The sequence below is a fragment of the Diadema setosum genome, chromosome 12 (assembly GCF_964275005.1).
Source record: "Diadema setosum chromosome 12, eeDiaSeto1, whole genome shotgun sequence".
NCBI lineage: Eukaryota > Metazoa > Echinodermata > Echinoidea > Diadematoida > Diadematidae > Diadema > Diadema setosum.
The window spans coordinates 31897888-31909862 of record NC_092696.1 but is presented as its reverse complement, the minus strand read 5'-3'; positions in this window follow the sequence as shown (position 1 = coordinate 31909862).

Below are 11975 nucleotides of genomic sequence, written 5' to 3'. Positions count from 1 at the left end.
GGCAATTTATTTGCAAGATTGCTTCCGACCTTAGCGAAGAAATTATTAAATTTGACAAAGTCCTCTCCATTGCTTACCGCGAACACTTTCAAGAACACCGCAGAAAAAAAAAAAAAAAAAACACAAGAAGAAAATCATTCCAATGTGAATTGCAATTGACTTTAACGACGTTCCTCAGTTGAGTTTGTGTGCATCCTAGCTGCGCAGGTTTCAGTGACGTAACAAAGAGCGTAGAAGCGCACACAAAAGTGATGAGCTGCGCTAGCTGAGCTAGTTGAGCAGCTGCTAGTAGATTGAGCCCTAGTCGGGGTCTACTAGTCTACTAGACTAGGTGTTAAAAAAAAACAACAACAACAACAAAACAAACAAACAAACATATGACACACATTATCGTCTTTAGGTCTAACAAATAAAACAATCTGAGTATCTCTGTCAAAATCTAAATTAGATCTAAACTTGTCATTACTAATACAATATATATATATATATATATATAAATTTTTGGTTACAAAATACAAGGTCACGAAAGTATTATCAAACAAGTATTTATACTTTAACCATTCAGATATTAATTTTTGATTACCAAATCTGGTGTTAGAAAAGGCGAATCAAAGATTTTTTTTTCCGGTTTGATGGGGGGGGGGGGGGTTCTCAAGGTACATCACCATTTAAAACACGCACTTTACCAACCACTGCTACAACCAACACATGCAATCCACAATCAACGTCATTGTATTAAGATTTTTCATTTGGAGGACCGTCAGACTAATGCCAAAACTCCCATTTCCTTATATTAAATCTTGTTCTTCCATTATCACTTTCTGCACATGGTTACAGCAGGTGGGTAAAACAAACAAAAAAAACAAACAAACAAGCAATTCGATGTGGAGTTTTCCACGCTTGCATCCACATAATACCATTATAAGGAGAATAATAACCAAAACGCACACGGACCTTATTTTCTGAATATTTTTTTTCACCATATCACTGAAATTGTGACACGTTGTTTTTTGTTGTTGTTGTTGTTTTTTTTTTTTCAAGAAAAGAACACGGGCTTTTGAGTGAGCCGCATGAGATTCATGCATCCTAGCAGGGTATATCCCTGCATTGGTTCCTGACCAGATTTGTGGGTCTTACGATGATTTTTATCGCATGGATGCTCTGCTAGCACGAAAACGAGCACATGAACCCCCCATTTTTACAATTGTTCTGCATTAAGTAATCCTTCTTCTACAATTTGATAAAGTTTCGTAAAAATGACATGGGATTTGAATGAACAGCATAAGTTTTATGAACCCACCCTGTCAGGGCATCCCTGCATAGGTTCCTGACCAGATATTGGGGGCTTACGATGATATATGTCGCATGGGGGCGCTGCTAGCACAGAAACGAGTACATGAACCCCAATTTTTTATTGTTTTTCTAAAATCAGTAAGCCTTTTTCTACAATTTGGTCAAGTTTCATGAAAATGACATGGGTTTTGAATGTACAGCGTAAGTTTTATGAACCCACCCTGTCAGGGCGTCCCTGCATAGGTTCCTGACGAGATTTTCGGGATTTACGATGATATATGTCGCATGGGGGCGCTGCTAGCACAAAAACGAGCACATAAACCCCCACTTTTTATTGTTTTTTTCTCGAATTAGTAACCCTTCTTATACAATTTATTCAAGTTTCGTGAAAATGGCATGGGTTTTGAATGTACAGCATAAGTTTAATGAAACTTGTCCTTTAGCTCACCCCTAATTAATCACGTGGATTTTGAAAGAATTATGGGAATTTAAGTTTGTCATTGCAGTTTTTGATGCCAATCATGGTCTTGATCCTGTTACGCTATCATTGCACTGGACGGCAGATTAGTCATATTCTTCAAAGTCCCGTAGAAGAAAAACAAACACATGAACCTTTGGTTTTATTTACATATTTGGGCTTTGGATGGGTCAAAGTTACGGTATGGAAAGTTTGAAGAAAATGACATGGACTTCAATTTAACTGAGGAACGTCCTTAAGGGACTTCATCATGCCGTTGCGTCTCTCTTCGCGATTGATACAAGCAACACAATATTGTACATTTTTTTTTCTTTTTTGCGAGTAGACATGCATTGACTTAGTTACCAAAAGACGTAAACTCATTCCATATCTGCAGTCTTACCAAATGAATGTACAGCGCATCAGTATGATCAGTATAGCAATTCACCACGATGATATAATCCCGACTGCGATAATATAATACAAATCATTTCTTTTTTTTTTTTTTGTTTCCAGCATCTAAGCGGAATATCAAAGAAACGTCGAAGCAAATATCAGGTAATGTGAAGTTTGTGATAAGATGTCGGCTAGTCTTGATCCTGTGCGCCTCCACAGAAGTCCTTTATTTCTCCCTGCCGATACTCCTAAATGATTCGTTCGCAAAAAGAGGAAGCCACATTCTTCCGCGACGAAGATGACAAATACTGTAAAATTTCTCTCCTATGTGTAAGTATGCCAGTCACCGCAAAAAAATATGCACGAAAAGAAAGACAATAAAAGTAGCTAAGCCCTGGTTTCATGCCCTTCACGAAATTATAAAGGGATAAATTTCCAGGTCCAGCCTTCATGAACATGACATATCAACTGGTTTGGATGTTGATGTGGTGTCTTACTTGTCACGTACGCCATGATGTACATGGTGCTTGAATCGAATGTAGAAAGGGATATTACCTCTGCATGTAGATGATGCAACACACAGCCGGCATTTTGCACTAGAAGATTTTTGAAGTGACTTGCTCTAAGCGTTGCCGCGATAGTTAATATTTTATCATACATCAAAATACAGATCAAGACGAAATTTCAGGGAGAAAAGAACATGCAAAACAGTCCTGTGATATAACATAGATGTGTAGCATATTACTTGATAGAGCGGACATATTCTTATAACCATCTTTTAAACGAAAAAAACGAAAAAAAAAATAATACGACTATGATTTTATGATGCCATCGCATTCCGATTTTACGTGTCATATTTATTTCTAAAGAAATATTCCTTGACTAAGCTCCTTCAAGGTTATCGTATTCGAAAGATACCAAAATGTAATATTTTCAAACAATCAAGTGACACATCTCTTTTAACTTAGATTTCAGATAGATACTTCAGCGGCCTGAAAAAGATCTATATGTATTTTGTCTGACGATATAGTAGCTACTTCCAATATCAAATTGATATATGTGACCCTGCACCACAAAACATACAAAAAGTTGCCAGACATGGATTTTCAGTTAAGGGCAGATTCTGATAGAGCAGACTCTAAGCTTTGAAATGATGTATAACTCAATTCAAATGGATTCTCCTAACCTATATAAATACTGGAAAGAAAGCGCACACTCTGGAAAAGTTTGAACTGAGAAAAGAGGGTCTATTCAGGTACCTAATCTGTATACTAAACCGTGCTGCCTGTGCCATGAATGGGACAAAAACTTGATGTTGATCATTGTAGCAACAACAATGAAGGGGTTATTAGATTAAGCTGAAATTGAGTATGCTTGATTAACACATTCTGTTCATAATAAGTCTTAACTTTTAAAGCAGTAGCATTATCTTTTCAAAAGTTATTAGAGTTGAAAGTGAAGAATGTGCAAAGGATTTTCAAATAATTAAAAAGGGGCTCTAAGAAAAACCCGATCACACTACTTTACCAAATAAGGGGTTGTAGAAAAACTGCTGAAAACCAACTTTTACATTCAATTTATAATCCCAAACTTAGGGATAATGTAGAAGAAGAATAGCTCGTTCAGAAAATATGGAAAACTCAAAACTGACTCGGTTGACCTGTTTCACCTTTCTTGAGTCCTCACATAAAATCAGGGGGTGCGACTTTTTGTTTGTTTTGTGATGCGCGGTCACATATGCTTCTGTATGTTAAAACTTTGTCCGAAATCTTACACCATCAATTATTTCTCATTATTCAAAATACCATAACTAAACATGCAGCTTGTGTATCAATCGCCACCACGACACTTAAAATTATCATTTTCCTCCATATTTCTCTACTTTTTCAGCCCACATCTTTCACTTTCAAATCAGCGAGTAGTGACGTTTAGTTGAATTACCAAGACACCTAATATCTTCTAATGCGGTACAGCAATATCAAATAAAATGTTCTTATATCTACCCTTGATTTTTATTTTTCTTTGAAACGATTCCTCTTGTCACTTACATCACGTGACGGGGACTAAGCACATGCTAATTTGATACAAGATGTTATGCATTGTAAATGCGATCAGATGCTGCAAACCAGTTTACAGAGTACAGACATGAAATTTGATATATTGTTTACGCTTTGGGTTGAGATTATGGTGTCCAAAGATAGAAGAACACGATAAACAGAAAAATAGATATATAGAGAGAGAGGGGAAGGGGGGGGGGGGCAAACATGCGCAATGTGAAACATATATAATTACACACACTCACGTACACACAAACGGATTATATGACTCACTTAAAACTTTAATCGAATTTATGGAGACAAAATGATTAAAACGAAAAATACATAAATTAACGACAAATCAGGTATTTTCGCAGAATAAGTCAACACGTTTTTTTTTTTTTTTTTTTTTTTTTTTTTTTTTTTTTAATTTGATATGGGCCTACAGTCGGTTAGATGCTTATCTTACGAGAATATGACTTTGTACAGTCATGGCCTCGCTGATTCAAACTTTAGTAATTCGAGGGACATTGAAGGTGATTGTCATTCGATTCGAAGGAAACTATTTATACATCAAGTAGAGAAATTTACCAGCAATTATTGCTCTTCATTACGATGAAAGCGTACGTGACGTATTGGTCAAGTCTGTACCTCAGTCTCGAATAGAAGGATGACAAATTATGCGGAATTGGAGTTAGATATCTCAGCCTTTGAAAAATCGAAGCCAAACTTTGAATTCTTAACAGAATTGTATTTTTCTAGATATTTCATAAGTAGTTTCTAATTATCTATCAATAGTATTACTATTATTATTGTTATTACTATTATCAAAAAGAGGTTAACATTCATGCAGAGTGTCATAATTCCGTCAAATTTGGGAGGGAAATTTAGGAGCTGCGAGGTTTTAAAGCTTGCATAAAAGATCTATGATCATACCATACAACCAAATATTGCAGACTGCGGAATTTCAATATCTATCCGTGCTGGTTCCCTTACTCTGTGTTATACTTCCATTGAATGCTGTTTTTTATCAGATTAATATTCCTTGTTCGAATCACGCTGTAGGTTTGTTACATCGCTGAATTCGTAGAGGGCGTTGACCACCACTTTGTCATCCTCGGCAAAGAAGTCGTAATCGTACAGGTGAAGATCGATGTCATCCAACTTTTTATCCTCATCTCCAAATGATGTTCGTTTTGATCTATCTGGGATTGTTTCGTAGACCTGAGGGTGCTGCAGAGATGCATCCTTCTCTGCGCCATCTCGGAGTGCAGCTGCTCCGGATGAATGAGCAGGGATCGTTTGGTAGTCGTCGTGAGGATACTGAAGAGATATCCCCTTCCCTGCGTCTTCCCTGAGTGCTGCTCCCGGTGAATGACCGGCGACCGATTCGTAGAGGTGACCTTGCCTTGGTGATCCTATGCCTGCTTATTAGACAAAGAATGATCACGAGAACAAATATCACGCTGCCGATGATGATGCCAGATGCTGACGAAGTAGGGGGAGATGGCATAACAACCGTAAATGAAGAATAACGTGGGGACGTCGACGTAGATGGAAACGGCTTTGCTAATGGTGACTGAAGTATACCACACAAGATTGGAGTGACATTCGAAAAGGGTTCAAGTGTAATGTCCAATAAAGGAAATATGGGCAAGTGTTGTTCCTGTTGGTACGTAAATGAGCCACCAGACATTTTCACTTGAACTTTCGGATGCAGGCTAGAGGGCCTAACGTCCCAGTCATACTCTTCGTTTCGTAATCCAGTGATGCTGCAGCTTACGATGTTGACTTTGTGGCCTGATGGGCGTGCTTCAGAGAAACAAGTGCATCCAAACACACGAACATGAAACGTTGTCGTCTTTTTATAACTCGTGTCATGGCCTGCTATTGAACATGTATAGTTGCTCGAGTCGCTGTAGGAGATATTAGAGAAAGACAAGTACAGGGAACCAATTCCGTTCTCATCCTCTACGCATAAGCTGCTGGTACGGTTATTTATAAATTCATGAGTTGAAAACCCTTCATCTAACTTGTAGTAAAAAGCTAAATAGTCGTTGGCATTATTCAATTGATGGCCCCTTCTGGAAAACCGAAAGCTGTGTGTTCCATTATAGCCGTTGCACTCCAACGTCAAATTATCCCCTGCGTTGACAGGTACATTAACAACGTCCTGTCCATCAAACAACATGCAGACCTCAGAGAACACCAGAGATGACAACACAAGAAGAAAAATATTCCGAAGTAACTTGCAGATGACATTAAGGGACTTCATCATGCCGTTTCATTTCTCTCGGCGACTGAAACAAACGATATCAATATTGTTCAGTCTTTTGGCGAGTAGAATTATTCATTGATTCATTTAAGCCCACTCCATAAAAAAGCATTCTTTTCAAATGGATGTACAGAGCATGAAAATGAACAATTCATCAAAATGCTATGATTCCGAGTATGAAGATTTAATACGAATCACTTCCTTCTCCTTTCCATCCGTAGCAATATCGTAGAGAAACGCAATAGCAAAAATCAGTTATCAAGGTTTGTGACAAGATGCCAGCGTGTCTTCATCGCGAGCACTTTTTCAAAAGTCCTTTGCGCTCAGCCTGTTGTTATTTCTGAATGATTCTTTCGCAAAGAGAAACGAGGAAGCGATACCCTAACATTGTGATAAACATTGTGATTAAGGCGGCAAAGGCGTATACTGCAGATTTATTGTCTTAAGTGGGTACATCGCCTTCCTCATTAAAATTGTTCAACCCCTGGATTACTGGATTAACCCAACTACTTTTGGATCTTGAGGCGACTGAAAATAAACGTACAGACTCTTTCCCAGGTCCAACACTATCATTTATGAACATGAGTACTTATACGAGTGAAGAAACAATAGTTGGTTTTGATATGTTCCTTCATTACTGGTGATTGTACTCAGTATGCCTTTCAGAAATTTCCCTCTTTGAATCGAGCATGAAGAGGGATACATATCCTATACAATTTGCAAAGAGCATGTCTTCACAGTTAAGATTTTTTGAAAGAGACTTCCAGATGATTTTAAGACTTTTACATAAACAACTAAAAGTTGGTTATACTGGGTACAGAGTTTCTGAATTTATCGTAATTGGGATGAGGAATAAAAATGTTATCAAAATGTATAACAAATCACAATTATGAGCAATGATGACATGTCAGCCTCACTATGAGAATGCATGAGCAGGGGCCCAAGGAAGCAGAAAAAAAAAAAACATGCATAAACTATACACATGTGAACTTGTAAAGCATGTGGTATTGTAATGGAATTACATTGCTACATTTCTGAAATATGTGAGGCTCTTATGTCATCATCCTTGTTCAGTGTAATTTGTTTTCGACTTTTCAGAGTATTAATGTCTCTGCTCCAGGGCCACAATGAATTCCACAAATTTATACATGGAGTTGTTGATTTATATAGTCCTTGATGTCAAATTGCGAAAATCGTCTGGAATGCCCCTTTAAAGTGACGTGCTGCCGCAGCTGCTGCAATAAGTGCATATAATACTTTTTGTCGTCTGTTGAGCACCCCGTAGAACAAATTCTAGAGGGGGAAAAAGTGAAATGTTTTCTAATATGCTACAGGTGCAGTATGTTGGTATAGTGAGTTCTAAGTTATTTGTCCTTGACTACTTCAAGCTTTCCATACTGGAGGAATACAAAAACGATATAATTCTAAAAAAAAGTGAGTGGCCTTTAAACTTCGAATCGGATCAGAGTGGGACATTCAAACGGATTCAAAGGATGGATGCAAATCTCACATACTCTCAAAACCAAACTGACATGGACAAACTTTACCCCAAAGCCTGCACGCTGTGATCTCTTAACCCTTTCTGTGTCAGGGACTTTGGACAGTGTGTACAATGCTATAGGTTCTTTTTTAGAGCCAATCGGTACTAAAAGCACGTGCACAAAGGGTTAGTGTCAGAAACAATTTAGCTCTACATGTTATGTACTTATCATCGCCAGTTGTCACGAAATATTCTCTTCGAACTTCTCTTTTTTAGCCTACAGCTTTAACTTTCACGTCAGTCAAGCGGTCATGATGCATTAGTCTCAAATGGCAAAGATGTTTTACAGTGAAGAGCAGCGACATCAACCCAATATATCCCGATAGTTCCCTCTCTCTGCCTCTTCCTCTCACTCTCTCTCTCTCTCTCTCTCTCTCCCTCCCTCTCTGTTGTCTTTGTATGCCAGTGTTATAGTCCTATTTATATATCAATTTGTTCTCTGTATTAGGCTTCTGATATCAAAGTATTTTTTTTTTTTTTTGTTAGAAGGTTCAACATTATGACAAGGGCTATACTGTCTGTTCAAAAGGTCCATCCACTTTCATACAGAATGAATCTGGTCTCCTGGAGTCCTAGGTGATTGATTACAATGTTTTGTTATGTCAATGATGTATTATGATTTCTTGCTATTATTTTACAGTTTCTTTATTAATTTGCCTCTTTTAATATGAAAGTATATGTTTTGTCGAAAATTTTAAACATAATTATTTCTATTGAATTGACTTGAATCTTAGAGAACTCGTATCATAATAATGCATATCTACAAATTCAAAACTAATCTCATAATGTTGTAAAGAAATTGGTATCGTCTGCTTCGAGGCAGTATGGTTGAGATGACAATGAGAAATAGTTAAGAATTTGCACATAGGTGTTTCTTCAACTTATGCGAAGACTATACCAATACCACGCCAAAACTGGCAATACCCCATCTACGGCGAATCAATGCCAGTCTGGTGAAGCCTGAGCAATATTCAGTCGGCGGACGGTGTATCATCCTTACTGAATGAAAAATAGGGAAAACTAGTGACCACACATGACCAATCAGAATGTAGGATTCATCGTATGACGTATTGATTATTATCTTATAATTACAGTAGAAAAAGTAAAGAAACGGCACAACATGTCAATTAACATATCTATGACCTTTATCATGCCAAATGCCCGAGCTCATTTTTTTTTTTTTTTTTGCTCTTGTTGGTCATATTCAAATAATCGAAAGGTCTGATTTCACCTAGCACTCGAACGATTTGCGAAGGACTCCGTTGAAAGTAGCCCAAATTCAAATGAGTACTTTTTTCCTAAAAACTGATGAAATCAACAATAATATTTTGTCTGATCTGCCATGAAAAACGCTGAAATAAATGGAGGGAAAGGAAAATACCTAAGTTATGTATGTGTGTGTGTGTGTGCGTGTTTTGCCAATATTGCTGCTAATTGTCTACATGTATATGTGACCGTGCACCTCAAAACGAACATAAAGTCGCACACACTGATTTTGCGTGAGGACTGATAATAAGTGAAATGGGTCAACCTAGCCGAACTTGACTTTTTCATATTTTCTCAAAGAGCGGGTCTTCTCTTACATTATGCTAAAATTTGGTATCATAAAACGGGCAGAAAAGTGTGTTTTTTAGCAGTTTATCTCGAACATTTTTGGTAGAATAGTGTGATTAGGTGTGTCTTTAGAATCTCTTTTTCTTTTCTGAAAAAACCTTGTCCACACTCTTCACTTTCAACTCTAATTACGTTTGAAAGGATAGTGCTACTGCTTTGAAAGTTTGCATTAATTATGAACAGAATGTGTTAATGAGGCATGCTTAATTTCAGTTTAATCTAATAATCCCTTCATTGTTGTTACTCTGGTGGTTTACTTCTTGTTTTTTGTCCCATTCATCGCACAGCCAGCACGGTTTGGTAAAGATTAAGCGCTTGAATAGACACTGTACTTCAGAGCCTCTTTTCTCAGTTCACACTTTTCCTGAGTTTGTGCTTTCTTTCCAATATTTAGATTAGAGTCCATTTGATTTGAGTTATACATCATTTTAAAGCTGAAAGTCTGCTCTTTCAGAATATGGTCTTAACTAAAAATTCATGTCTGGCGACTTTTTGTTTGTTTTGAGGTGCAGGGTCACATATTTGCCTTAGGCTTTGATTTTTTTAAGACTCTTGGTATTGCTGGGAGTTTCATAATGTTGGTCCTCAATGTACATTTAACTCTGGCTGTAGGTACTCTATTATATCACAAAGGATAAACTGAACAGTTTTGCGAGGATTCACCGTTTGCGCCACCGAACTCTGAAACCTTCGTGTCACGTACTTAACACTCACACATCATCTTATGGACAATCTGTGCTGTTTACCATCGGTTTGTGAATTTCAAGGAAACAACACAAAAACCAAACACAAACACACACACATACACACACACACACAAACACACAAACACAATAGTACAACAAACTACTACTGAGCTTCCTTTTTGGTATTGACACCCGCGTTCACCAACACTTGTTATTATCAGTGTCTGTTATAAACAATGATAATGATTACAGCAAAAATCGTCAAGCTAAATAATTAACATAAGAGAGAGGGGAATTTCATCTAAAATTGTAGTGGTCTTCATTCTACTCTATTGTTTTTTCTATTTATAAGCACATAATTATTCTCTAAATTATAGGGTGATCATGGTCTTAATGACACACCAGTCACTCAGGTTATCTTATTTCCCCCTTTGTTATTTAGATTTGGAACGCAATATATCTCATCTGTGTTTAAGGAAACAATGTGAGTGATATCCGTGTAATATTTCTTTACGTGTGCCCCACCTGGCATGGATTCAAATAAATGTGACTGAAATTGAAAACAAAGGCCTCTGTTTTGTAGGGATAAGGGGGCTTAGACTAATGTTTGACATTCCGTACCCTGTTCTTAAATTTCCACACGCAATTGGGACTGGCGTTAATGTTTCATGGAAACTCTAGAAATTCTTATACTTTACTCCTCATATACATTTTCTACCACTTTAGATCATCCACCCTTGTGTTACTTTGACAATAATCCCATGTAAGTCAGTATATTTTTGAGCTATAAATTAAGTTGGTTACAACAAAATTATAACATCGTGGATTCATGTGACAACTGACACGACTCTTAAAGCTGTGATTGAGAACAAAGGTTAAAATGTGCACGCTGTTCGTACGTGTGATCGATAAGGTCTCTCTGTCTCTATGTTAAGCACAAAGTCCATATCTATGGTATAGTGTATGAATTATGTATATTCATCGCGTTCATTCAATTACAAAGACCTCATTTTCGTGGATGCCTTATCGTTCAACAAACTTATGCTTGGACACTTCTACCTTGTATACATATGTCACACTGTAGAGTAAAGTTGGGGCGTATTTTTTACACCTATAGAGTACTCAAATACAAGATGTTTCTGTGAATAATGTACATGATTTTAAATAAATAAGTGTCATCTTACGGAAATGAAATTGCTCTTAAGTATGTATACTTTACATGCTTTAACTAAAAATCACTTTTTTCGCAAATAACAATCTAACAGATGTCTTTTAAATAACACACTATACACAAACAAAGAAACAAGAGGTATGTCGATTGCTATTAGAATCAATGGAGACAGACACACTTTGTTGTTCCTTCTCCCCTCTCCTCATGCAATATAGACAAGACATTAATCTAAGATGACCAACGTCACAATAAAGCCATTATTCGTGATGACAGTATGAACTTTATCACATTTAATGAAGTTTGAAGTATGAAATAAACTATTCAAGACAAACAAGGTTAATCACAAATGTCTATCGAAACTCAAGCAGTGTTACATTCACATGTCATCATAAGCTGCATCAGTTGTACTCTTTCGATTTATATCATATTTCCAATATGTATAAGATTCACGTCAAACTCATACACAACCAAAATGAAAGCATACTAGAGAAAGAATTATGATTTTTT